Genomic DNA, 27693 nt, shown 5'->3' with positions numbered 1-27693 from the left:
GATGCCACTGGCTATAGAAGGATTTTTGGAAATTGGGGGATTTGGATTGGATTAAGTGTGTTTCTTGTAATAGTAAGATGTCTGCTTTTGTTTTTTTAAGATGTGCAAAGATCTGAGATCTTTTGACGGGTAAGTTAAAACCTCTTACATTATATGAGACGAAAGTTATGTCTTGTATGTCAGTGACCATCTGTGGGTAACATAGTAACATAGTTCATAAGGCCGAAAAAAGACATTTGTCCATCCAGTTCGGCCTGTTATTCTGCAAGTTGACCCAGAGGAAGGCAAAAAAAAAAAACTGTGAGGTAGAAGCCAATTTTCCCCACTTTAGGGGAATAAAAAATTCCTTCCCGACTCCAATCAGGCAATCAGACTAACTCCCTGGATCAACGAACCCTCTCTAGTAGCTATAGCCTGTAATATTATTACGCTCCAGAAATTCATCCAGGACCCTCTTGAATTCCTTTATTGTACTCACCATCACCACCTTCTCAGGCAGAGAGTTCCATAGTCTCACTGCTCTTACCGTAAAGAATCCTTTTCTATGTTTGTGTACAAACCTTCTTTCCTCCAGACGCAGAGGATGTCCCCTCGTCACAGTCACAGTCCTGGGGATAAATAGATGATGGGATCTAGATCTCTGTACTGACCCCTGATATATCTATACATATTAATTAGATCTCCCCTCAGTCGACTTTTTTCTAACGTGAATAACCCTAATTTTGATAGTAATAAAGTATTAAGGCACTCAGGTTGAAATTTTGCAATTTTGCAATTAAAGTATAGCTTTATTTCATATTATCTGCATCATCCATTTGCCCAGTGGTACATATCAATAGCAGTATATTTCTGACCGGACGTTTTGGTCACGATGGACCTTCATCAGCGCCCTAGGAATGCCTCTCCTCACCTCACAGATAATATGACCGCTGATGAAGGTCCATAGTGACCGAAATGTCCGGTCAGAAATATTCTGCTATGGATATGTACCACTGGGCAAATGGATGATGCAGATAATATGAAATAAAGCTATACTTTAATTGCAAAATTTTAACCTGAGTGCCTCAATACTTTATTACTTGGATGGCGGCCTAACAGCCCTTGATTGGCACCAGGGACATTTTTGAATTGAGTGCGGTTCCTCACTTTATTACAGATTACATCTGTGGGTGTAGTGATCAATGGTTTGAGCTGTGGGCATGGTCTCGGGCGAGGAGATTCGTGTAATGGCAGAGGTAAAGGTTGGAAAGTCAAATGTGGAGGTGTGGTATGCACCACTTTTGAAATAGTTGGTAGTGGTTTTATGTATATTATGCCTAAAAACATAGAATTATACATCTTGTAGTGTTTGTAACATAGTAGAGGGGGGTACTGTCAGTCATACCCTAGGACTGAGTAAAATTAACTACTAAGAACCTGTAAAAGAAGGATTATTTTAATACTCAGCATATTAGTAGCAGTCTTTCAGGAGATGTGTCTTTGCAGTTCACGCGGGTTCTAGACATCTTTGTGAAGTCAAAGCTCTTTGGGACTTCTTCTTGGTTCTTTGATTCTTGGGTCTTTCGACTGTTTCCCATGGTAACAGCACAGGTAGAGTTGGTATGTCGGTAGTCAAATTTGCCGTTTCAAGTATTGGTGATGGATCCAGTGGGATGTCTAGCTCTGTTGCTACTGCTATCACTTCTTCTGATGTGGGAGATGTGTAGCGTTTTCCATTGGCCAAAATAGAGATGCCAAACGGGAATAGCCAGCGATATACAAGTTGTCTCTGGCGTAGTCCATCTGTGAGTGGCTTGAGTAATCTTCATTTTGCCAGTGTTGATGGCGCTAGGTCCTGGACTATGGTTATTTGACTGTTATTATAGAAAAGGGAGTTTGAAGATCTTGCATTCTGAAGGATTTTTTCCTTTATGCGAAAGTCTAGTAGTTTGCAGACAATATCTCTGGGGGGTTCAGCAGGTTTGGGTTTTGGGCTCAAAGCTCTGTGTGCTCTTTCAATGATTAGTGACTGTTTTTCAGAGTTTTCAAGTAGCCCTAAGAATATGTCTGTTAAGGTAGTTGTAATGTCTGTGACTTCGATGGATTCTGGTACCCCTCTCACTCTCGCGTTATTGTGTCTGTTACGGTTTTCTAAATCTTCCATAGTAGCATATAACTTGTTGATGTGTACCTCTTGTATTTGGAGATTTGAGGCAACTGCCGCTGAGTGGTTTATGACAGATGTCTGAGTTTGTTCAAGCGTATCAATCCTATGTCCTAGATGTTGAAGGTCTTGCTTGATCTCAGATATATCTTTAGCAATGGGAGCAAGGGATGAGGTTAGAAGGCAGGAAAGAAAAGCTCTGGAAATTGGTTTGTCATTTTCAGAATATTCACCGCCGTCATCACTTGCTTGTTCTGAGTGTGATGCATGAGCGTCTTTAGGCAATTTTGTTTTGGGTGTCGCCATATTGTTTTGTTTAGTCAGGAATTCATCCATTTCAGAGTTGGTAGGTGCTGTAGTTATCCCTTGTTCTATTCCAGGTGTTTTACGGCCTTTTTTCACCATATCTATCTCCTGTAGATTAGGAGCGTGACCTTAGGGTTCAAGAAGAAAGGGCTTTTGATCAGTATCTTCTCTATATGTAGTAGGGGTCAGATGAGAGGCATGGGGTAGGTAGTAGTCGAGGAGGTTATGGTGACGTGTAGATCTTGATTGGGATCCAGATAGGTAAACTGGAGCAGTGCTCCTAGATGGGGGACTCGTTTCAAAAGTTTTTATTAGTGTTGCTATAGTGGTTGGTGTCTTCAGTTGAATTGGAGCCAGAATCTGTTTGGCTATTGGGCCTGAGGAGTGGCGTAGTTTGAAGCCTTGAGGTCTGGCTGATAGTTTCTCCCTCTTCTCCTGGTGTGTGGGAGTTGCAGAGGTGTCGCTCCAGAGGATCCCCCTAGTGTTCAGGGGCCACAGCGCTACTTTCTGGTAGGTAATGTGTCCCCTAGCACTCTATCCACTGAGTGGTTTAACAGTGCTGGGGGTAAATATGGTGGCTGCAGACTTCTGTGCCCCTTGTATCTGAGTTCCCCTTTCTAGTCCTAGCTGACCTGTTGCTGTGTCAGCAGCTGTAGGAGCTTGCGCCGCCGTCCTGGCTGTTCTCCTCACTTCCTCCTGCTTTTGCTCAACAGAACCTCCAAATCCAGAAGAGTCTGGGTCCGAGGGGCTGCTCTCTAGTGGCGGGCGCGTCCGGATCTCGTCGGGTATGCTGTTTGCCGCCGGTACCTGAGGTCAAGGCTTCGGCCTGTTGGTAGGCCGCAACTCCGGTATGTGGCTGCACTCCTCCAAAGGTGTTAAAGAGCGGTCCAGCTAGTCTTTTTTCAGTGTGTGTGTGTGTGTGTGTATATATATTTACAGTGGGATGCGAAAGTTTGGGCAACCTTGTTAATCGTCATGATTTTCCTGTATAAATCGTTGGTTGTTACGATAAAAAATGTCAGTTAAATATATCATATAGGAGACACACACAGTGATATTTGAGAAGTGAAATGAAGTTTATTGGATTTACAGAAAGTGTGCTATAATTGTTTAAAGAAAATTAGGCAGGTGCATAAATTTGGGCACTGTTGTCATTTTATTGATTCCAAAACCTTTAGAACTAATTATTGGAACTCAAATTGGCTTGGTAAGCTCAGTGACCCCTGACCTACATACACAGGTAAATCCAATTATGAGAAAGAGTATTTAAGGGGGTCAATTGTAAGTTTCCCTCCTCTTTTAATTTTCTCTGAAGAGTACCAACATGGGGGTCTCAAAACAACTCTCAAATGACTTGAAGACAAAGATTGTTCACCATCATGGTTTAGGGGAAGGATACAGAAAGCTGTCTCAGAGATTTCAGCTGTCTGTTTCCACAGTTAGGAACATATTGAGGAAATGGAAGACCACAGGCTCAGTTGAAGTTAAGGCTCGAAATGGCAGACCAAGAAAAATCTCAGACAGAAGCGACGAATGGTGAGTCAACCCATAGACCAGCACCAAAGACCTACAACATCATCTTGCTGCAGATGGAGTCACTGTGCATCGTTCAACCATTCGGCACACTTACACAAGGAGATGCTGTATGCGAGAGTGATGCAGAGGAAGCCTTTTCTCCACCCACAGCACAAAAAGTGCTGCTTGAGGTGGGCTAAAGCACATTTGGACAAGCCAGCTTCATTTTGGAATAAGGTGCTGTGGACTGATGAGACTAAAATTGAGTTATTTGGCCATAACAAGGGGCGTTATGCATGGAGGAAAAAGAACACAGCATTCCAAGAAAAACACCTGCTACCTACAGTAAAATATGGTGGTGGTTCCATCATGCTGTGGGGCTGTGTGGCCAGTGCAGGGACTGGGAATCTTGTCAAAGTTGAGGGACGCATGGATTCCACTCAGTATCAGCAGATTCTGGAGACCAATGTCCAGGAATCAGTGACAAAGCTGAAGCTGCGCCGGGCCTGGATCTTTCAACAAGACAACGACCCTAAACACTGCTCAAAATCCACTAAGGCATTTATGCAGAGGAACAAGTACAACGTTCTGGAATGGCCATCTCAGTCCCCAGACCTGAATATAATTGAAAATCTGTGGTGTGACTTAAAGAGAGCTGTCCATGCTCGGAAGCCATCAAACCTGAATGAACTAAAGATGTTTTGTAAAGAGGAATGGTCCAAAATTCCTTCAACCAGAATCCAGACTCTCATTGCAACCTACAGGAAGCGTTTAGAGGCTGTAATTTCTGCAAAAGGAGGATATACTAAATATTGATTTCATTTCTTTTTTGTGGTACCCAAATTTATGCACCTGCCTAATTTTGTTTAAACAATTATAGCACACTTTCTGTAAATCCCAAAAACTTCATTTCACTTCTCAAATATCACTGTGTCTCCTATATGATATATTTAACTGACATTTTTTATCGTAACAACCAACGATTTATACAGGAAAATCATGACGATTAACAAGGTTGCCCAAACTTTCGCATCCCACTGTATATATATATATATAAAATCCCAAATATTGCAGCAGCACAGTCAGACGTTGTGCACTGGGTGCAATTCCTCACAGAGCTTTACTCCAGCTTTAAGGTGACAGGGTGAAGACCCCAATAGACTTTAATCCGGCAACGTTTCGGCCTGCTCAATGAGGCCTTTATCAAGCTCATTGAGCAGGCCGAAACGTTGCCGGATTAAAGTCTATTGGGGTCTTCACCCTGTCACCTTAAAGCTGGAAGTGCTGCCTCGTCATTTTGTTAAGTATATATATATATATATATATATATATATAGTTTTTTTTTTAGGCACTTGATGTTGATAGATTGGGATTTATCAGAGGAGCAGAGTCTCCTGCATCCGTTCATCAGGCCACGCTTTTTTTACGTTTTCAATGTTTCTGGCAATTATCAGGAATGAACCAAAAGTTCCATATAATTGTCTGTCAGCAGAGATGAGGGCTGCTTTTACATGCAGCCATCACCTCTGCAGTATGGGGATAAGCGATCGCTACAGCAGAACCTTGTCACCATAGAAAATAATTGTTTCTGGGCAGCAGATCGCTGTTTACACAGCATGATTTGCTGCACAGAAATTATGATTTTAGGTGCCGATTAAAAGACAGGATCACCCGATGAACAAGGTTTTGATGAACAGTGATTGTCATCCCCAATAATTGGCCTGATTATCAGTGTAAAAGGACCTTTACTTAATACACACTAAGGTTCACCTATCTACCTGCATAGGACTACAATTTGCTCTTAAAAAAGCCCAATGTTTGCAGGATGTTTTGATCCAGTACCAGAAGCCATTTTACGGTTTATTGTGCAGACCACTGGAGAACACTAAATAAATTGCCATGTTCATGGAATCAACTTGAATTAATGTGTTTTGTTACACTGCTTTCACCATGTTTTTTTCATGACTTTGATATTGATGGCCTATCGTTAGGGTAGGTCATCAATATCAGATCAATTGTGGTCTGTCTTGTACTTTGGAAAAAACAGCAGATGTCTTAGCTTATGTGGAAGTCTATCCTTGCCATCCTGTGCCACTTGCTGTGCCCCGTCAAGTTCTACGCTGGGCAGCTTCGTACATGATGTCTGCTCTCTACTGCCTAAACTGATTCGTGCCTGTTCACTGTACTGAGCCTGAGCCAGATTCTTGTATAGGGGTTAAAATCTAAAACCAGGGGACCACCAGAATAATGTCCCTTGAGGACTAGCCTCATTCAGCTTTCCCTCAGCCATAACTGGTCTCCCTGACCCAGCTTTGTTTAAGTGACTGTTGACCCAGGGGTGTTAAGAGACACTGGTTCAGAGCACCAAGGGATCAGGAAAAGCCATAGTCAGGGACAGGCCAAGGTCAGAACAGACAGTTTCTGCGATCCGGTGGACCCTATGGACACCGCAGGGACAGGCCAAGCCTGTGTGGAGGAGAGGAACGCTTACAGCGATACGCTGGTGGGTCCTTCAGGTAGGAGAAGGAGGTTATCGCCAGTGGGTTCGAAACGGGACACAAAGTAGTCAGAGCAGGTGAGCAGAGCGCCAGACGTGTCCACCTGGAGGAGTTATAACAATGACACACCTGGAGAAGCTATAATAATGACACACCTTATGCTACTTGTTAGTTTCCCTGGTAACTTCTTTTCAGCTAAGTGGTGCTACCGAAAGTACCATGGTGCACTTAATATGGACAGAGTAAGAGCTACAAGATAGGTGGGTACTAACTGTTGGTATGACCTCTCCTGCTCTGTACTCAGGACAAGGAAAATACAGTTCTTCCCCTGTGCATTCAAAAAACATTTTTTTAAACCCATTGGGTCTGCATATTGTATGCCACAAATGTGATTGGATTCCAAAGGCTTTTTTTTTTTCAAAGCCAGCATTGGTGTGCAATTTGCTGCTGCAGATATGTGAATGAACCCTGAAACTAAAGCTTGAATGGAAAGTTGAAATACTTTTATAGCGACATTGAGGTGTTGAGGAAACGGCTAAGCCACTCTTACCATCGTCTACACCAGGGGCACTCAACTGGTGAACTGAGGTTCAAATCCGGAACAAGGACTAGTTGTACTGACTAGTGTTGAGCGAATAGAAGTTGAGGAAGTGGAATTTGATCCTAATTTTTGGAAAAAATTGATTTGTTACGAAGCCGAATTTCCTTGCTCTTTGTGGTAATGAATCAGATTTTTTCTAATATGGCTGCTGCACATGTTACAAAGAAGAAGTAAGAAGCCTAGGAATGAGGGATCACCCATAATGCAGTGCAGCCAGCCAATCGGCAGATAGCCAGCCCCTGTGATGTCACAGCCCTATAAAAAGCCTCATCCTGTCTTGTTCCAGTGAACTTAGTGCAGGAATAAACATTACAGGCGCTAGGGACAGAGATAAGGAAAGACTTTATTCACTAAATATTACTTTTGACCAGTTCAGGGACATCTTAGTGTAGGGATATACTGTATTTTTCACTCTATAAGACGCCCCTAGTTTTTAGATGAGGAAAATAAGAAAAAATATTTTTCATTAGACCTCAGGTCAGACCATAATCACAGCTCCAATCAGACCCGCAATGTTAATCAGACCTCAGATCACAGCTCCAATCAGATCCCCAATGTTAATAAGACCACATTAAGACCACCGATCAGACCCACAATCAGACCTCAGCTCACACCCAAAAGTGAATGACCCCCCAATCAGACTTCAGATATGAGCCCCAATATAAATAAGACCCCATTCAGACCTCAGATCAGCCCCCCAGTCTCAAATCAGCCCCCCATGCCTCATTTGATCAGTCCCTAGTCTCATATTAGCCCACATGCCTCTTTTGGCTAGCCCCAGTCTCATATCAGCCGCCACTGCTTCTTTTTATCAGCCCCCAGTGCTTTTTTTTATCAGCCCACATTGCCTCTGTATCAGCCCCCATTGCCACTTTATCAGCCCCAATTGCCTCTTTATCAGCCCCCAGTACCTCTTCATCAGTCCCCATTCCCTCTTCATCAGCCCCCATTGCCTCTTCAACAGCCCCCATTGCCTTTTTATCAGCCCCCATTGCCTCTTTATCAGCCCCCAGTGCCTCTTTATCAGCCCCCAGTGCCTTTATATCAGCCCCCAGTGCCTCGGATGACAAAATAAAAAAATCACTTACCTCACCTGCTCCGGGCGCTGCCGCTCCACACCGCCCGCTCTCTTCATCCTTCTCCTCATTCGGCTGTGCTGTGAACCGGCGCGCACAGCATGATGTCACAGAGCGCCCTAACGCTGTGTGCAGCCACAGCACAGCCAACAGCCGAGGACCAGGAAGCGGTGAGTACAGAGCCTTCACCGCTTCCCGGTCCTCCGGTACTAATGAGCGCTTCTATAATGGAAGCGCTCATTAGTATTCACCCCATAGGATGCAGGGAAATTTTTCCCCCACTTTGGGGGAAACAAAGTGCCTCTTATGGGGCAAAAAATACGGTAATAGGGAGGCTTTATGCACACTTTAGGGAGAAATCAGGAGCCAATTGAACAGTGTAAAGCCTGGCTAATAAGGGGCTATTCTATTACACGTTGCTGCACTAATTAGGGTTAAACAGTTTTCTAATACTACAGATTTTAGTTAGTTCACATTCTTTTATACATAACTAATTCCATTAATCCTTGATTCTGTTATTGGGGTGAAATTGTGGTCTGATACTACTGATTTTGGGGTGTTATAATCATGCTCCAATGTTCATATCAAGAGGGCTACCTGGGTGAAAATGGGGATATGTCCAGATTCAGCTCTGAACCCGGACAACCCCTTTAATTGTGTAATTAGGGTGAAATTGCTGCCTGATACTACAAATTTTGGTGTTCATGTTCTTTTATACATACAGTAAGTACATTGATTCATCCTTGATTCTAGGGTAAAATTGCGGCCTCTGCTTCCTCTGACACCAATCTTAGTTGGCATGGTTCAGGAACAAGCTTTGTGTCTTATCTGTCCTGAATCTGCTTCTTTCATTTTCTGTTCCTTCTGCTTGGAAAGTATTGTATTTTGTCGGCTCTGCTCCACTTTTCAGCGAGGACAGGCTCATTGAGGACAGTCAGCAGCTACTGCCCAGCCAAGATTTGGAGGAGAGATCCGCTGCTTCTTCCGGTAGACAGGCAAATAGTGACAATGAGAGTCGAGTGGGAGCAGGTGTTGTGAGCGGTCAGACACGCGGCCCTGAGACTGGTGAGAATGACATCAGCGATGTGCACAGAGTGGTGGATGATGATGTAACCAATCGCAAGTGGGAGCCAGGTGAAGAGGGGGCTTCGTCATCATCAGAGGATGAGGGTGGCAGCTTGTGCATGAGGCAGCGGCTGAGCCAGTAGAGTACTAGCGTGGCCGTGAGTCAGTAGGGTGGCAGCAGTGTGAGGTCTGGAGCCAAATGTGCCCATGGTAGATCCAGGAGCCTACCTGTCTGGAAACAACTAGCGGTGCACGGGTTCATAGAGGCAGCAGGCAGTAAGGATGCAGTAGTGGGGGGAAAATGCTGTACTCGCTTGTGTGGGAATTTTTCATCAAGTTGCTAGAGGACTTCAGCGTGGCCGTAGAATCTGTGGGCAGAAGGTAAAGTGTTGCCAGGGTGCCAATGTTGGCACCACGGCAACTGCTTCATCTCCAGTGTCCCGCACCCCTTCTCCAGCAGTCAAGGCTCTTCCACCTCAGCAGAAGGGAGCTGTGTTTCATTACCATCATCTACTGGTCCTGATGCTCCTCCTCCTACTCCTTGTCACTCATTTCGCCAGCAATCGATCACCGATGCGATTGCAAAAAGAAAACAGTATACGTGCACTCATCCAGCTGTGGAGAAGCTGAACATGCTCCTGGTCAAATTGCTGGTACTACAGTCACACCCTTTCCATTTGGTTGACTCTGCACCTTTCAGAGAACTGATGGCTTGTGCTGAGCCAAGGCAGAGAGTCTTAAGCTGCCATTACTTCACTAAAAAGGCTGTAGCAGCCCTGCACACATACAGTACAGACCAAAAGTTTGGACACACCTTCTCATTCAAAGAGTTTTCTTTATTTTCATGACTATGAAGGCATCAAAACTATGAATTAACACATGTGGAATTATATACATAACAAACAAGTGTGAAACAACTGAAAATATGTCATATTCTAGGTTCTTCAAAGTAGCCACCTTTTGCATTGATTACTGCTTTGCACACTCTTGGCATTCTCTTGATGAGCTTCAAGAGGTAGTCCCTTGAAATGGTCTTCCAACAGTCTTGAAGGAGTTCCCAGAGATGCTTGGCACTTGTTGGCCCTTTTGCCTTCACTCTGCGGTCCAGCTCACCCCAAACCATCTCGATTGGGTTTAGGTCCGGTGACTGTGGAGGCCAGGTCATCTGGCGCAGCACCCCATCACTCTCCTTCATGGTCAAATAGCCCTTACTTTCAAAGTTTTCCCAATTTTTCGGCTGACTGACTGACCTTCGTTTCTTAAAGTAATGATGGCCACTCGTTTTTCTTTACTTAGCTGCTTTTTTCTTGCCATAATACAAATTCTAACAGTCTATTCAGTAGGACTATCAGCTGTGTATCCACCTTACTTCTCCTCAACGCCACTGATGGTCCCAACCCCATTTAAAAGGCAAGAAATCCCACTTATTAAACCTGACAGGGAACACCTGTGAAGTGAAAACCATTTCAGGGGACTACCTCTTGAAGCTCATCAAGAGAATGCCAAGAGTGTGCAAAGCAGTAATCAAAGCAAAATGTGGCTACTTTGAAGAACCTAGAATATGACATATTTTCAGTTGTTTCACACTTGTTTGTTATGTATATAATTCCACATGTGTTAATTCATAGTTTTGATGCCTTCAGTGTGAATCTACAATTTTCATAGTCATGAAAATAAAGAAAACTCTTTGAATGAGAAGGTGTGTCCAAACTTTTGGTCTGTACTGTATGTTGAGCAGAAGTTGGGCCAGTCCTTGAGCCTGTCGTCTGGTAAAGTTCACGGAAGCACTGACGTGTGGAGTTGTAACTACGGTCAAGGACAATACAGTGTATATCATTGATGGCCCACTGGGTAAATGTGGTTCTGGCCCAGCCACACCAGCAACTTGGGAAGGTGATGGCACTGCCGCCTCTGCATTCTCAAGCTATGAGTCAATGTCCTCCTCTGCCCCGTCATCCTTCACCTTGTCTTCAGCCTCCACTGCAGTTACAATTTGGAGTGCTCCTCAAGCATACCAACAATGCAGAGCATGGTGGTATCATGCTGTTTTGCACCTGGTTTGCCTGGGCGAACGGAGTCACACCAGGGAGGAACTGCTCCGCATCCTTCAAGAGTAAATCGAATCTTGGCTGTCTCCTCACCAACTGAAGATCGGAACCATGGTCACCAATAACGAGAGGAAAATCGTGTTTGTGCTGCGTCAAGGAGGGCTTATCCATGCTATCTGCAAGGCGCACGTCTTTAATCTGGTTGTAAAGCGGTTCCTGAAGTCTTCCACTCAACTGCAAGACATCCTGAAAATGGTCAGGAAACTGTGCATGCACTTCAGCCACTCTTACACTGCAAAACACACCCTCCTTGAGCCGCAAAGGCAGAATAGCTTTCCCATCGACATTTCCACCTGTGGGAACTCCACCCTCCACATGTTGGACTGACTATATGAGCAGAGGAAGGCAATGAACAATGTCTTGATAATGCAGGCGGACAGGAGAATTCCACTGTGTAACTTTGACGTTAGCCAGTGGCAGATCATGTGTGACACCTGCTGTTTGCTCAGGACCTTTGACGAGGCCACTTTATTTGTCAGTTGCCAGGACTATGGGATGAACAACATAATTCCACTCCTTCATATCCTGGATCAGATGCTGATAAATCTGGCTGGCCAGGGGACAGGAGACGTAGCGCCTACATCTCATGGCCACCTGAGCTTGCTGAATTTTCCAAGTGCTGATTTTATAGGTGCATTGGAGATATTCAGGAGACTAACTTAGTCTAACTCAGAGCTTTTCCACTGTAGCAGAACTTCAGTGGCGTTTCTGGTGGATACTCAGACACTGTGATTCAAAACAGGTAAGGAATTTGTTAGACAGGTTATCACTATTGTCTGATTGCAAATGAGCATAGGCGAGTAAGGTGTTAAATTGCTGTTGTAGGAGGAGCTTTTGTGGGAGTGTGTGCATATATAGCAACATAGTATTAGCTTGCCTAATTATAGCTTGCTGAATTTTCCAAGTGCTGATTTTATAAGTTCATTGGAGATATTCAGGAGATACTCAGGAGGTAATCTGAAGGTGGATACAATCTAAACAAGTAAGATTTGTTTGTTTAAAATCTTTTCCCTCTTTACAATGGCAGACCTGGTTCTGTGCAGGAATTGTTGTGCTTTTATTTCAGGTTCCACTCTTCGGAGGTTTGGATACTGTCTGATCTGTAGACAGCTCTCCATAATGCAGCAGGAAAATGCCTTTTTGAAATATGAGATTTGTAAATAAACCGTTAAACAAACTCAGGCTGAGAACGTTGAAATGCCACTGCCACAGAGGCCCCCTAGAAATAGAAGATGGGTTTCTGCAGGTTCTGGTAGACTGAGAGTTGTGGATAGAAGACATGTCCCACAGTCTGTGGCTCTCCATAATTCATTTGCAGCACTTTCAGAGTGCAAGAGCAACATGGAGGAGGGCTCAAGCACAGTGGGTGAGGAACAATCATCTCCCATGCTTAAAGTATGCAAGACTGCAGCCAAAGACAAAAAGGAGAAGGTGAGGACTGATAGTAAGCAGCTGTTGGTGGGCGATTCCATCATAAGAGGTGTGAAGTTTGAGGAGAATGGTGTTGTGAGATGTCTCCCAGGTGCTACCGCTAGCAGGGATATATGACGGATCCTTAATATTGTTAGGCAAGCAAAGCAGGAAAGGGAGGTGGATATTATTGTCCATCTTGGGACAAATTATCTGGCTTGCAATGAGGTCTCAAAGGTGAAAGAAGCTTTTCACACACTTGGAAAGGATATACGGGAGGTTGCATCAACTGTTTCATTCTCTGCAGTTTTGCCTGTGCATAACCTTCAGCATGACAGGAAGATGCGCATTAAGGAATTCAATGTATGGCTTGGTGAATGGTGTCTGAACCAAGGGTTTGGCTTTGTGTCTCATGTTAGCTCTCGTTGGAATGGAAAAGAACTGTACAAGAAAGATGGTTTGCATTTTTCTCTCAAGGGAAGGAATGTCCTCGGTGAACAGTTCCAAGTATTTGCTAAGGAGCATTTAAACTAGGAAAGGGGGGCAAAAGAGTGATAATCCAGCAGTCCAACTGCCCCCCGGAACAATGCCAGAAGATGCCAGTAGCACAAAGGTTAAAAAATGACAAGCTCAGATTCTTGTCTACAAATGCTCGCAGTTTAGGGAATAAGATCAATGAACTTGAGGCTATAATGGCATCTGAGAATATAGATGTAGTGACTGTTACTGAGACGTGGTTCAATGGGAGTAATGACTGGGATATAACAATACCAGGGTTCTCTCTATACAGGAAAGACAGAGAAGGCAAGAAGGGGGAGGGGTGGTCCTGTATGTGAAAGATAGTTAGCGAGAACAATTTAGATTCAGTTTGGGTTACCTTGCAGCTTGATAATGATAAGGTAACTCGTGTAGCTGTGCTATATAGACCACCTAGCCAAGTAAAAAAAACAAAAACGAGGATGACAGACTGGTTCTCGCAATAGCGGCATGACGTAGGTGTGCCGCGCTCCTCCTCTGGCTGCCCTCTCCTCTCTCTCCCTACCCCGCTCCTGGATGTAGACCGCCGAAGGAACGCCGATTTCAGACCAGCCCTGGCTAGTCGAGCCCAGATGGGACCGTGATCTGCTTTGATGCAACCTGCCGCCTGTTACCCGCTGTGACCTGTCGCCTGCTACCCGCTGTGACCCGCCGCCTGCTGTTTCGACCTGCCGCCTGCTGCCTGCTTTACGGTACCTGCCCTGATCCGCTGCCTGCTGCCCGCTGTATGGTGTTTGCTCTGCCTCCTGTTTGCCGCCGGCCGTGACCCGCCTCATGCTGTTCGCTACTTCTGATCGGTGGCGTGCCTGTGACTTGCCGCATGCTGTTTGCTGCCTGCGAAGTATTGGGGCGCTGGAGCTGGTTAGCCTATTGAGTTGCTGAGCTGCGGCTCCCGTGGGTGGAATAGAGATCCTGGGTTCGGTGTCCTGCGGGTGAATCTGGTGATCTGTCTTGACTACTAATATACTAATATACTGTTGGGAGACGGCAGTGGTCTGGTGTTCTCGGCGGGGGGCGTTGTGAGGTCGGCGTGTACCTTATTCCACGGTATATCTGTGGTCCCTGTTGGATCCCCGTGGAGCTGTCAGCTGTATGATTCTCTGTGGACACTGGAGCTGGATGCTGGGAACTCAGTGGAACGGTCCCCCCCTTTTTTTCATTGAAAGTACAGATGAAGCGATAAGGCCCATAAGGATCTTTTTCCATTGATGGATGTTGGGACTTCCTTTCTCTATCCCCCTTGGATGGATTGTCTGGATGGATTGTCCGTCTGAAAATTGCAGTCGTCAGTGGGGAACTTAGCTGGGCGCTTTTGTCATTGTAGCGGGGTGGCTGAAAAGCTATATTTTTGGGGCCTTAACCAGAAAGCAAGAACGGCGTCACTACTGGGTATCCTGCTGCCGCACTCAGTATACTGGACTCACACACTAACTCTAATTTTAATAAGTTATTTAGTTACTTAGTGGTCCTGCCCCACTTTCGTGTATATGATTGTCATAGAATGGTTGGCAACTCTATTTTGCCTGTTAGTGGCTCTGCACCGTTCTCTGCCCTATATGATTGTTATATAATTACTTGCAACCGTATTTAGCCTCTTATTTGGTTGATGTAACTATTTAGTCTGCAACTATTTTGTGTGTTTTGCTGTGCATCTACCCAGTATTTACTCTCTCCTAGAGGTATATCTACCTGTAATTTATCTTTTCTTTCCTATGAGTACTTGATATTATTGCTGACCGGCTCTTTGGGGTGCTGAGTTGTGTTCATAGTTGGGGCGTTGAACTGTGTTCATAGCTGCAACTTAGCTAATTAGATAAAAATGCCGCCAAAATTTCGTAAATCAGGAGGACTGACCTCCCCAAAAGGAGGATCAGGGGGGAGCCCACAGGCCCGATTAGACAAATTTTTGAAGTCACCACCACCTAAAACTAGAGGAGGTGTACATAGATCTGCTCCTCAGATTGAGCCAGGATTAGATAATACGGATCAGTTAGAGCGGGGTTTATCAAAGTCCAGTTCCTCCCATAGTGAAGGTTTTGACAGTATTAATAAAAAACTCCAGGATATATTGGGAGTAGTAAATGCTACTAGCACTTCGGTGGCAGAGTTGGCTTCTTCCCTTGCAGTAGTACAAGGCGACGTCACCATAATAAGAGATGAAATGTCGAAGTTGAGACTAAAGGTGAAGGAATTGGAATCTGCAGTCAACTCTGTCACAGTAGAGAATGGTGTATTAAAGAACAGACTAGAAGAGGTAGATGAAGACCGCTCTTGGTTAAGAAGGAAAGTGGTAGAGCTGGAGGATAGGTCTCGTAGATATAACCTGCGGTTAGTAGGGTTCCCAGAAGGGGTAGAACAGGATAACCCGTCGAATTTCATTCAGAAGTGGTTGGTAGAAAGTCTGGGCCCAGACTATGATGTATCTACCTTCTGTGTGGAAAGAGCCCATAGAATCCCCTTCAAAAAACCTCCTCCAGGGGCCCCTCCCAGGGCAATCCTGGCAAAATTTGTTTGCTCAAAGGATCGGGACTGGGTTCTTAGACGTAAAAGAGAAGTAGCAGACATACAATTTAATGGTAATCTGATATCAATTTTTCCCGATTTCTCGCGAGAGACCCAAAATAAAAGAAGATCTTTTTTTGATGTGAAAAAAAGATTGATCGCAGCTAAGATTAACTATTCAATGCTATATCCCGCTAAACTGAGAGTGGTATACAATGATTCTGTGCGTTTATTTTCCACACAGACGGAGGCGGTGCAATGGTTGGATTTAAAGGGCCTATGAAAAGTACGGAAGGTTGGTGAGGAGGGAGGTTAATGAGGGGAGGTGGCGGGGGGGAGGTTTGGTGGAAGGAGAGAGGTTGATGGGTATTGTGAAATGCCTTGTCAACCATGCAGGGTTTTTTTTTGGGGGTGGGTTTAAGGGAGGGATTGGCTGCCGTCGTTTGCTGCGTAGATATGCGTGCCTCTCTGTTAAGAAAGGGGGTCTTGGAAATTCCTTTATTCCTAGGATATGCCGTGTAACATTCTATTTTGGAATGTGAGAGGGCTGGGAGACAGAGTGAAGAAGACGGTGGTATTTGATCTCGTGGTCCGCCATCTGCCTGCGATTGTGGTACTATTGGAGACCCATGCTACATTAGATAGGATTTACACACTGAAAAGGAAATGGGCTTCTCTTGAGTACCACGCTTGCTACTCTTCTTATGCAAGAGGTGTTAGCGTATATATTCATCGTGGGATGGAGTATCAACCGCTAGATAGTCTGACTGATAAAGAAGGGGGATATGTATTCCTCCACGGGTATTGGAAAGGGCAGGAGGTCATATTGGCTTTTATTTACATTCCCCCACCATTTAAAGCAACAGTGTTTTTACAGTTAGTCCAATATATATCCACAAAAAATCAATGTGCGCTATTAGTGGCAGGTGACTTTAATGCAGTACCTGATTCTGAGTTGGAACGGTTCTCGTCGTTCTCTGGGCGCGGCCGCACTGGATCCCCTTTGACTGCTGTGTGCCGGGAGCTGGCGCTGGTCGATATCTGGCGCCACCTCTATGGCAATAAAAAAAAATTTTCATGTTTTAGCCAGTCATTCGGGTCAATGTCCCGTATAGATCTGGCCTTCGCAAGTCGGGATTTGTGCGGTCGCGTCCTGAGAATGAGGTATGAACCCCATGGAATCTCGGATCACTCCCCAGTTCTTGTTGTATTTGCGGAGGCTCCAAATACAGGTAGAATCTTTAAATTGAACCCGCACTGGTTTGATGTGATAGGGGAGCAATCCCGAATAGACCAGGATATTCAGTAAAATTAATAGGTTTAGAATGGAAGTACGGCGCAGGGAACAACAACTGACAGACTCAATAAGGAGTCTACGCGCCTCATTAATTGACTCCAACGCGGAGCAATCCATTAATCAGTTAAAGGAGGCTAACTTACAGCTTAAGACGCTCCTTTATAAAAAAAAGCACAACATAAGCTCCTATTTCAAGGCCAGAATCGTTTTTGCGAATCTGGTAAAACGGGCAGGTTTTTGGCTCGTTTGGTGGCCAACCAGAGAGAGACTACCAGTATAAGAGAAATCAGGAACTCACAGGGTGCTGGGGTGAGATCTGCAGAGGAGATAAGGGAGGAATTTGTGAGATATTATTCTATCCTTTATAAATCTGAGTCTATGTTCAGTCGCACTGACATGGATCAATATCTTCAAAAATTAGAGCTCCCCCAGTTATGTTTTCAAGATAGAGAGTGCTTGGACTCCCCCATTCTTTTAGAGGAACTCCAGGCGACTCTTTCCTCCCTAAAATATAAATCAGCCCCCAGCCCAGACGGATTGCCGTTTGAATTATATAGGTACCACGCCAAATCACTCTTGCCGATCCTGCTTCTAGTCCTGAATGAATCCCGCGCATGCGGCTCTTTACCTCCATCATTTAGAGAGGCAGTGATTATCTTGGTCTTAAAAAAGGAGAAGGATCCGTGTGATATGGGGTCATATAGACCCATATCACTCCTAAATATGGACTATAAGATTTCCGCAAAAACTTTGGCTAATCGTCTGAAGAGGGTTATAGCGTGTCTGGTACACCCCAATCAGACGGGCTTTATCCCGGGGCGTCAAATACAGATGAGTCTATACAGGGTCTATTTGAATCTATCTGTTGGGGGCAGTATGGACCACTCCATCCTGTCTTTAGACGCCGCGAAGGCGTTTGACAGGATGGAGTGGCCTTTTTTGTGGGCTACCATGTCCCATTTTGGCCTTGGGAATCAGTTTCTGGAAATGACCCAAATGCTATATGAACATCCAGTTGCATGTATCAATATCAACGGTATTAGTTCTTCCCCTGTTATGATGCGGAGAGGGATGAGACAGGGTTGTCCCCTGTCTCCTCTCCTCTTCGCTCTTTTTATTGAACCGTTGGCTTGTCGGATTCGCTCAGATAGCTGTATAGATGGCTTCGGGGTGGCGATAAAATAAGCTTATATGCTGATGACGTGATTCTGTTCCTGGATCAGGGATGGAAAATCCTCCCCTATGTGATAGAGGTAATAGAAGACTATGGTAAACTATCAGGCTATAGGATCAACTGGACAAAGTCATCGCTCCTCCCGCCGAACCGGAAAGCTGTAGATGAAGGGAAGCGAGTTTGTGTTTTGGTCCCGAATGATACCTTGGACTATTTGGGGGTTAAGATTGGGGTTCCTATAAATAGGTTTTATGAGCTTAATCTGGCCCCGGTTTTGAATAAAGTCAGGGCCAAAGTCAGCGCTTGGCGGAAATTGATACTGGCACAGACGGATCGAATAGCACTCATTAAGATGATTATTTTACCCATAGTCTTGTTTCCGTTGTGCGCCTCCCCCATCTGGATCGATGATATCTTCTTTCATAGACTGGAGACTTTGATCAACGATCTAATTTGGGGAAGGAAGAGGGTGCGTATAAAGCAGAGATATCTATGGTTGTCGGAGGCAGATGGTGGGCTGTCATTACCTTTTTTTCAGGGTTATTATTTATGCGCACAGATTCAGCGTTGTTGTTATTCGAAAGAGAGCTTACTTTCACGATATTTGACTAAAGTTTTTGATAAACCAATAGAGAATATTTTTGCATGTTTGGAGACTGGGTTTATGGGAATGAGGAGGTCCTTGTTGATCCCTTGCTCGCTACAGAGGGTGTGGAACAGACTGAAGGAGATTTTAAAAGTTTTCGGTCCGTTTGTTTTCACCCCTCTGTGGGAGAACAGGGGGCTGGAGGAGTTCTTCAAAATTACAGATTTTGGTTATTGGTTACGTAATGGTATCGTTACGTTATTGGTTACGTAATGGTATCTTTAACGCACCGGCATGCTGGGAAAGAAGTTTTCCTGAATTTTAAAGTAAAGACGGCTGCGTTAAAGACCGGCAAATATTGGAGAAAGCTTTGACGATATGAAGCTCCAACAAGCGCACAGGCAGCTGATGATACAGAGCTCCAACAAGCGCAGAGTCAGCTGATATCCGGTTCATTACGAACCTCCAAGCCCGCACAAAGATAAGTGGACATCGACCAGACTGAGGTAACACTAAACACAGTTGCAATATTAGGTGGGATGCCACCTCGGTACGCTACTGCACTGTGCCCCTTAGTCTTCTGTCTCCTTTAAGGACTTGCGACATTTACCTTCGCGCTGCTGCTGTAAGTGAGTAACAACATCACACTGAATCACGATTATTTGAGAATCAGTTTATTTAAGAGTGTTACCCGGATACACAAGAGGACTATTACTCTTAAAGATTAAATATATGGATTGCGGTTGTCCACATCTTGGATTCTGATTACCATTGCTGCTATTATTCACACTTTTGCACTTTGATGAGCACCCATCGCTGCTACTCATGTGATTTGTATTTATGTGATTTTTATGCTGCTATATTTATGATTTATGTTATATGCGATCTTCATACTGCTACATTTATGAATTAACGCTATTTTAGGGAGCTTGATTAAATTTTTCTCATTTTTTGACCATATATTTGAGTGCCTGGTCTAATTGTTTTACCAATGCCTGATGCATCAGACTAGATCATTCTGGGTGCCACACCACAACTTTGTGAAAAAAGACCCATTTCTTCTGGCCACCTGCCTTATGCCACACACCTGCTGCCTCTGCTGCCATCTTCTCCTACTGCCACCCACCATCTTGTGCTGCTACTGCCACTGCTGTTGTCCCCCACCTCCCCACTCTGTGACCGGGCCACTATGTTGACTCCTCATGCGGTTGCCACCCTCACCACTCTGTGACTCGGACACTAGTGTCCCTGTTTGGCCTTGTTGACATCATCATTTATTTAACCTTCTTCTGCTCAGCTATTCTCGTCAGCCTCATAGAAATGAATGGAGGGTGGGACCAGCACCTATCATACAATAGGGGCATATCCTTGCAACCCCTTTAAGGGCAGCATTAAAGAGTACCTTTCACCACTCCTGACATGCCTGTTTTAATAGCTTCATACATTTCCCATGTAATAACAATTCTGGAGAATCTATTCTTATGGCTCTATGTTGTGCCGTTCCTGTATTATTACTACTAGAAACTATGAATGAATTGCTAGCAGTTTGCAGTAAGGGTACAGAGGGGTTATAACCAGTTGAGGGGGGTTGGTTGCACAGACTCACTGTATCCAATCAATGCTGCCATTTTCAGACTGTGCAGGTACACCCCCCCCCCCCCCCAATTTGTTCCCACCCCTCTGTACCCTTTCTGCAGACTGCTAGCAATTCTTTCATAACTAGAAATAGTAAAGGAATGGCACAACCTAGAGCCATAAGAATAGATGCTCCAGAATTGTGATTATAAAGGGAATGCATGAAGCTATCAAAACAGGCATGTCAGGAGTGGTGAAAGGTCCTCTTTAACTTTTTCAGAAATTTGTGCTACAGCAGCATTTCTTTGGGATTGAAACACTTCACTGGTTGTCCTTCCCTGGATGAATTTTGGTAGGTTCACCACTGCATATCAGGAACACCCCAGATTACCTGCTGTATTACAATGCTTTCCTCAAAGTAAGTAATCTGTATTGCAGTTTTGTTTGTTTAATTCAGCATATAACAGATTGTGCCACTTTCTTGAGTGAGACAATAAATCTAATTACTTTTGTCTATGTAATAAATAATTGTAGAATGTAAATGTATTAATTATATTTTAGGGCTCTTTCACACCTGCGTTCTTGTCTTCCGGCATAGAGTTCCGTCGTCGGGGCTCTATGCCGGAAGAATCCTGATCAGGATTATCCTAATGCATTCTGAATGGAGAGTAATCCGTTCAGGATGCATCAGGATGTCTTCAGTTCCGGTACGGAACGTTTGTTGGCCGGAGAAAATACCGCAGCATGCTGCGCTTTTTGCTCCGGCCAAAAATCCGGAACACTTGCCGCAAGGCCGGATCCGGAATTAATGCCCATTGGAAGGCATTGATCCGGATCCGGCCTTAAGCTAAACGTCGTTTCGGCGCATTGCCGGAGCCGACATTTAGCTTTTTCAGAGTGGTTACCATGGCTGCCGGGACGCTAAAGTCCTGACAGCCATGGTAAGTGTAGTGGGGAGCGGGGGAGCAGTGTACTTACCGTCCGTGCGGCTCCCCGGGCGCTCCAGAGTGACGTCAGGGCGCCCCAAGCGCATGGATCACGTGATCCATGTGATCACGTCATCCATGCGCATGGGGCGCTCTGACGTCATTCTGGAGCGCCCGGGGAGCCGCACGGACTGTAAGTATACCGCTCCCCCGCTCCCCGCTCCTACTATGGCAGCCAGGACTTTAATAGCGTCCTGGGTGCCATAGTAACACTGAAAGCATTTGGAAGACGGTTCCGTCTTCAAATGCTTTCAGTACACTTGCGTTTTTCCGGATCCGGCAGGCACCTCCGGTAACGGAAGTGCATGCCGGATCCCAACAACGCAAGTGTGAAAGAGGCCTTAATCAGCCACTACATTCCACTTTTCTACAGCGTAATATTATGCTGGAATTGTTTAGTTCATGGATCTGGTTCCTAAATAGGCCATGTTTCCATCCTGGATAGTCTCTCTCTCTGTTTAATATATGGCGAAGTTAACTAGTAATAACTAGAAGGGCATGTGAGATACTGGCAAGAGATGTAAGGATGAGGGAATCCTTAAAAATAATAACTTTTCATCACAGAGCAGCTGCTGCATAGATGTGAAGAGTTCCGGGAAAGCGACACGCCTAGAGAGATTTTTTTTTATACTCTTTAGATATAATGATCACAGTACTGGTGACCTAGAACTGCATTTCTATCTGGGAAACAATGTATTCAAATTTTTCTTTAAGATATTTCCTTGTAAAAATGTATTTCTTGCCAAGTCCTAAACAAATAGAGTTTGTAAAAAGTATGCAGAAGGTTTTTTTATTTTATTTGAAAAGATCTGTCACCATAGAATGCCCCCATACTTACTGTATTGCTGGATAAGAGAAACAATGCTAAATCAGAATCTGTAAATTTTTATTTTTGTACCCACTTGAATTCACCTGCAGAATAAGCCTACCAATGGTCCATATGCGGATTGACAATGATTTTGCTACTGAGAGAAAAACATGTGATTTATACTAAAATGAGCGCGCTGATTCAAAATATGAACTCGGAATTTGCCTGACACGTCTAGATTTTAACCCCTTAAGGACCCTGGGATTTTCCGTTTTTGCGTTTTCGTTTTTCATTCCCCGCCTTCCCATAGACCTAACTTTTTTATTTTTCCATTCACAGTTTTACTTTCTAATGGCACCATTTATGGTTGCATACCATGTAGTAGGAAGCGTGAATAAAATTCCAAATGGGGTAGAATTGGGAAAAAACGCAATTCTTTTTTTTTTACACTGTACACTATGCGGAATTGACCTGTTATCTTCATCCTCCAGGTCAGTACGGTTACAACTATAGCACACTTGTATAATTTTTCTTGCGTTTTAATACTGAATATTTTTTTTAAACCTTTGAGGAATAAAAAAAAAATTATAACCATATTCTGACCCCTATAACTTTTTTGTAGTTATGTGTACAGGGCTGTGGGAGGGCTCATTTTTTGAGGGACGATCTGTTCTTTTCAGTGATACCAATTTGAAGTGTGTGTGACTTTTATATCACTGTTTATAAAAAAATTATTGGCTAGTTGAAGTGACAAAAAATGACAAATTGGCAGTTTTTATTCTTTTTCCCGTTACGCCATTTGCCGTATGCCATTAATATTGTTATATGTTAAAAGCATGGGCATTTTCGCACGCGGCGATGCCCATGATGTTTATTTTTGTTAATTGTTTAAGTATTTTTATTTTAAGGAAAGGGGGTAATTTGAACTTTTTTTTTTTATATTTGCAAAAACTTTTTTTCTACTTTTATTTTACTTTTTAAGTCACCTTGGGTGACAATAACTGGCAATCATTAGGTTGCCTATTGTGTTCATTGATGTCTATATAGACACCATTGAACACTTTATTTGCACTATACCAATACAACGCTGCCACCTAGTGGCCTGTATTGGTATAGTCATCTAATAGGCATTGAGACCTGCTTGAGGCTTAAGCCTATTAGATCAATGTAACAGGTTCCCCGATCTCAGCCAGGGAACGCTGTTACCAGAGCGGAAGTGCGTGACTGCATCTGAAAGGGAAAATGTATGCGATCAGCCTTTTGGCTGATCGCATACATGTGCCGCGGGTCTCTCTATTGTTTGGGGACTTCCGCCATACATGTAGGTCCTTAAGGGTTAATGATTAAAGGGGTTAAGTTATACATTCAAAGTCTATTCAGTAATAAAATAATGCATTATATTGGAAATATTCCAATGGACATGTCCAGACGTGTCTGGACGCACTCAGGCTGATGTCAGCAGTAAGTATATAAGGCAAGCTGGACAGATTTTGATAAAGTGATCTGTTATAGTGCTATCAGTTTTGAAACTTAAGATGGATAAAAGCAAATGTGTTAACGATCCAGACAATTTCTGCTACATATGTGGCAAATACACTAGTTGTGATCAGCGCAAGAATCTGACAAAGCTTGGGATGCAGCTTGGGATGCATTTGTGCTAGTAGTGCAGAACTTCCTTGGGAGTAGACGAGCTGCAAACTATGCTGAATTAGTAGACAACATGCTTACAGCATATGAACAACTTGGCTACCGAATGTCATTAAAACATTAAAAGTGCATTTCTTACATTCCCATCTTGACTTTTTCCCACCCAATTTGGGACATGTAAGTGATGAACATGGAGAGCGGTTCTATAAAGATATTTCTACAATGGAGAACATGTATCAAGGCCGCTGGAATCCCAACATGATGGTGGACTACTGCTGGTTTTTGCAATGGGAAAATATGACCGTTCACAATTTTGTTATTCCATTACATTTTCATACACTGTTTACTACGCAAACTTTGATGTAGATCAGGTAATTGTTGGAGTAAAACTTGTTCTGTTCAAAATTATTCAATGCTTTCCAAGTGCTTAATTCATTTAGGCTCCTTTCACACGGGCGAGAATTCCATGTGGGTGCAATGCTTAAGGGGAACGCATTGCACCCGCACTGAATTCGGACCCATTCACTTCAATAGGGCTGTTCAGATGAGCGTTGATTTTCACGCATCACTTGTGCGTTATGTGAAGATCGCAACATGTTCTATATTATGCGTTTTTCACGCAACGCAGGCCCCATAGAAATGAATATGCAAATGAAAATTGCAAGCATCCGCAAGCAAGTGCGGATGCGGTCTCATTTTCACGCATGGTTGCTAGGAGATGATAGGGATGAGCAACCCCCATTAAAGTCAATTTACTGTATTATTTTCCCTTATAACATGGTTATAAGGGAAAATAATAGCATTATTATTACAGAATGCCAAAGGACCTTTGATGACGTAGTGAGCGCGGTGACATCAGTGCAGGTCCTGCTGAATGAAGATGGAAGATTCTATCTTACGTCATCAAAGGTCCTTTGGCAGGTCCTGAAAGAAGAAGATGCCGGCTGCGCGAACAAGTGGATGAGGTGAGTTAATTTTATTTTATTTTTTAACCCCTCATGCCACATTTTTGTAAGAATTCTGTATTAAGAATGCTATTATTTTCCCTTATAACCATGTTATAAGGGAAAATAATAAAATCTACAGAACACCTAACCCAAACCCAAACTTCAGTGAAGAAGTCCGGGTTCAGGTCTGGGTACGACAATCAGTTTTTTCTCACGCGTGTGCAAAACGCATTGCACTCGCACGGAAAAAACTAAGCAGCACAACACAATCGCAGTCAAAACTGACTGAAATTGCGTACGCTCTTGCATGTGGACCTAATCCGAACACGCTCGTCTGCGACAATTCTGACTTGTAATCCGCACACTCGATTTAGTATAGGAGTGTTTGGGAGTGTGAAGCAGGGGGTGCTTTGGGTTCATGTGGTGGTGACAACTTGAGGGGTTGCTGCTTGTAGCACTGTTCCCAGTGCACACTCACTGAGAGAGGGGGAGGATGCATCAAACTGCATGCAGCAGCTGAATAATGAAAAGTATGGCGGGTCTGCATGGTCTAGACAACTAGTGTCTACCAGTTAAGTGTCCCTGGTGTAGACAATGACTAGGGTGGTTTAGTTGTTTACTTCAATGTCTCTTTAAAAGTATTTCAACTTTCAATTCAAGTTTTTTGTTATCATTTTCTTCTAAGAATATAGTCCAGCAAGAGGGGAGATGCAAGTCTTTCTTTTATATTTCTGATTCCTTTCAAATACACTTTGGCTGAAAAACCTACAGAAAAATCCCAAAACCTCCTCTGTGTGAACCTACGCTTAACTTCATAAATGTTATGGGTTTGTTGTATTAAAGAGTGAAAATCTGCAGCATTAATTGACGTGTTTAGATTCCGCACCACCAGTCATGTTATTTGTGCATTCTGCTGGAGAAATTTCCTGCAGTGTGTGTATAAGATTTGTTTAAATTTCATCCATTTTGCTGCTACTATATTACACTCTGGGTTTTCTGCATGCAGTTCCACTGCAGAACCTGCACAGCATATCCGTCACATCGCTAACAACAGTAATGGTATCAAAACTATTTAAAAGAGCATAATTATTAAAATAATGTATGTGATTTTACCATCTATAATATTAAAAGGCAAGGATTGCCATGTTTCCATACATAATCTGCCTCTCTTTCCCATACCCAATATGGTGAGATGGACTCTATTTTATTATCCGCTCATGCATCAGAGTAAACCAAAAAGAGATATCCACACGATAGAGGTCATTGAGTTATTGTGTATATTTAAAGTTAAGAAAGTTTATGGAAAGTGCCAAGTTTATGATAACATCTTTCTACATACATGACAATCTGCTTATAAAATCCACTCATTTTTAAACCTTCCCCGAGCAGTGCCATGCATGTTCGGTGCTGCAGGACTTGAGTTCCCGACCAGCGTCATAGAGTTGCGCCCGCACTATCAGCGGCAGGGGACCAGCAGTTCCTGACGGCTGGGCATCTGTTGTATCCGCTGGTATCACTCTATCCTCTGATGCTGGCGGATTAACTCTTCAGATGCCAAGGTCAATAGGACCGCCAGGGATCGGGATGTGTCCCATTAGGCATCGTCTCCCTGCGTAGCAGTGACAGCGTGCAAATGCTGGCCTCAGCCCCGGAAGCATTTCTAGTACTTCTGGGTTCCCCTGCTGCTTGCTGGATCTCATTGCGATGTGCCTGTGTGGTACAGGCAGGCTTCAATGCTGTACGATGCAAGGTGTATTGTACAGCTTTGAAGAGGAGTTCAGACTCCCAAAAGTTGAAGTCACATACTGTGACAAGTAGAAAATGTAGGGAAAAAAATGTTTTATATAAATAAAAAATAAAAGTTTCAATAAAAAAAAAGGCCCGTTCAGCAAACCACTTTCGATAAAAAAAATTAATAAAAAATAGGCATATTAGGTATCGCCGCGTGCGTAATATCTGGCTCTATAAAAATATGATCTACCCTGTCAGGTGAACGCCATAAAAAAAAGGTACCAAAATAGACATTTTTTGGTCACGTCCCCTCACATAAAGCATAATATCAAGTGATCAAAAAGTCATATCTACCCCAAAATAGTACCAATGAAAACATCAACTCATCCCGCTAAAAAAAGTCCCCACACAAGGCGATTGGGAAAAAATGGTGACACAAAAACATAAGTAAAAAAAAAAATAGACATGTTCGGTATCGCAGTGTCCGTAACGACTGACTATAAAAATATCAGAACAGCCATATTTTGGTTACCTTGCCTCACAAAAAGCGTTATATTGGGTGATCAAAAAGTAATATCTACCCAAAATTGGTACCAATCAAACCATCATCTTATCCTGGATAAAACAAGCCCTCACACAAGACTTTACCCAGATTTTTTTTTTTAAATATGGCTTTCAGAAAAAAAGCAATGTAGAAACAGTGCTGTATGGTGCTGGTCGGGAAATCACTGCAGTGCGGTGCACCCATGCAGCAGTATACAAGCACATACTGGGTGTTGTTGTATTCAGGATAAAATGGGTAACACATTGTGTGGTGGATTTTCTCCTGTTACCCCTTGTAAAAATTCAAAAATTTATGCCTAAAGTCATTTTTGTTTCTAAATTCTATGAAATGCTGTTGGGCCAAAGTGCTCACTACACCCCATGAATATTTCTTGGAGGTCTATTTTCAAAAATGGGGTCACTTTTGTGGGGTTCCACTGTAGGGGAACCACAGAGTGTCTTCAAATGCAACACCCTGTCGTGTGTCCATAGAGCAGTTTACCACCACATATGGAGTGCTTCTGTAAACTGCAGAATCAATATTGTGTTTTGTTTTGCTGTTAACCCTTGCTGTGTTATGGTAAAAATGGATTTAAAAAAAAAATCTTAAAAGAAAAAAAAAGTGAAATTTTGAAATT

General features: G+C 43.6%; 1 protein-coding gene and 1 long non-coding RNA gene across 2 annotated transcripts in view; both read left to right on the top strand.

The window, feature by feature from the left end:
- The window catches only part of FAM227B (family with sequence similarity 227 member B), a 695955-nt gene that overhangs the window by 467964 nt on the left and 200298 nt on the right, over nt 1-27693 (top strand). The gene's annotated exons all lie outside the window — the stretch shown is intronic.
- LOC120985839 lies at nt 226-26904 on the top strand. The gene is made up of 4 exons (XR_005775591.1): nt 226-238; nt 1597-1603; nt 6093-6096; nt 26791-26904. It is a non-coding gene; the product is annotated as an uncharacterized LOC120985839 (long non-coding RNA).

Source organism: Bufo bufo, chromosome 1 (genome assembly GCF_905171765.1).
Source record: "Bufo bufo chromosome 1, aBufBuf1.1, whole genome shotgun sequence".
Classification (NCBI taxonomy): domain Eukaryota; kingdom Metazoa; phylum Chordata; class Amphibia; order Anura; family Bufonidae; genus Bufo; species Bufo bufo.
The sequence above is the reverse complement of the archived record's forward strand: the minus strand, read 5'-3'. Positions and strand labels throughout refer to the sequence as shown.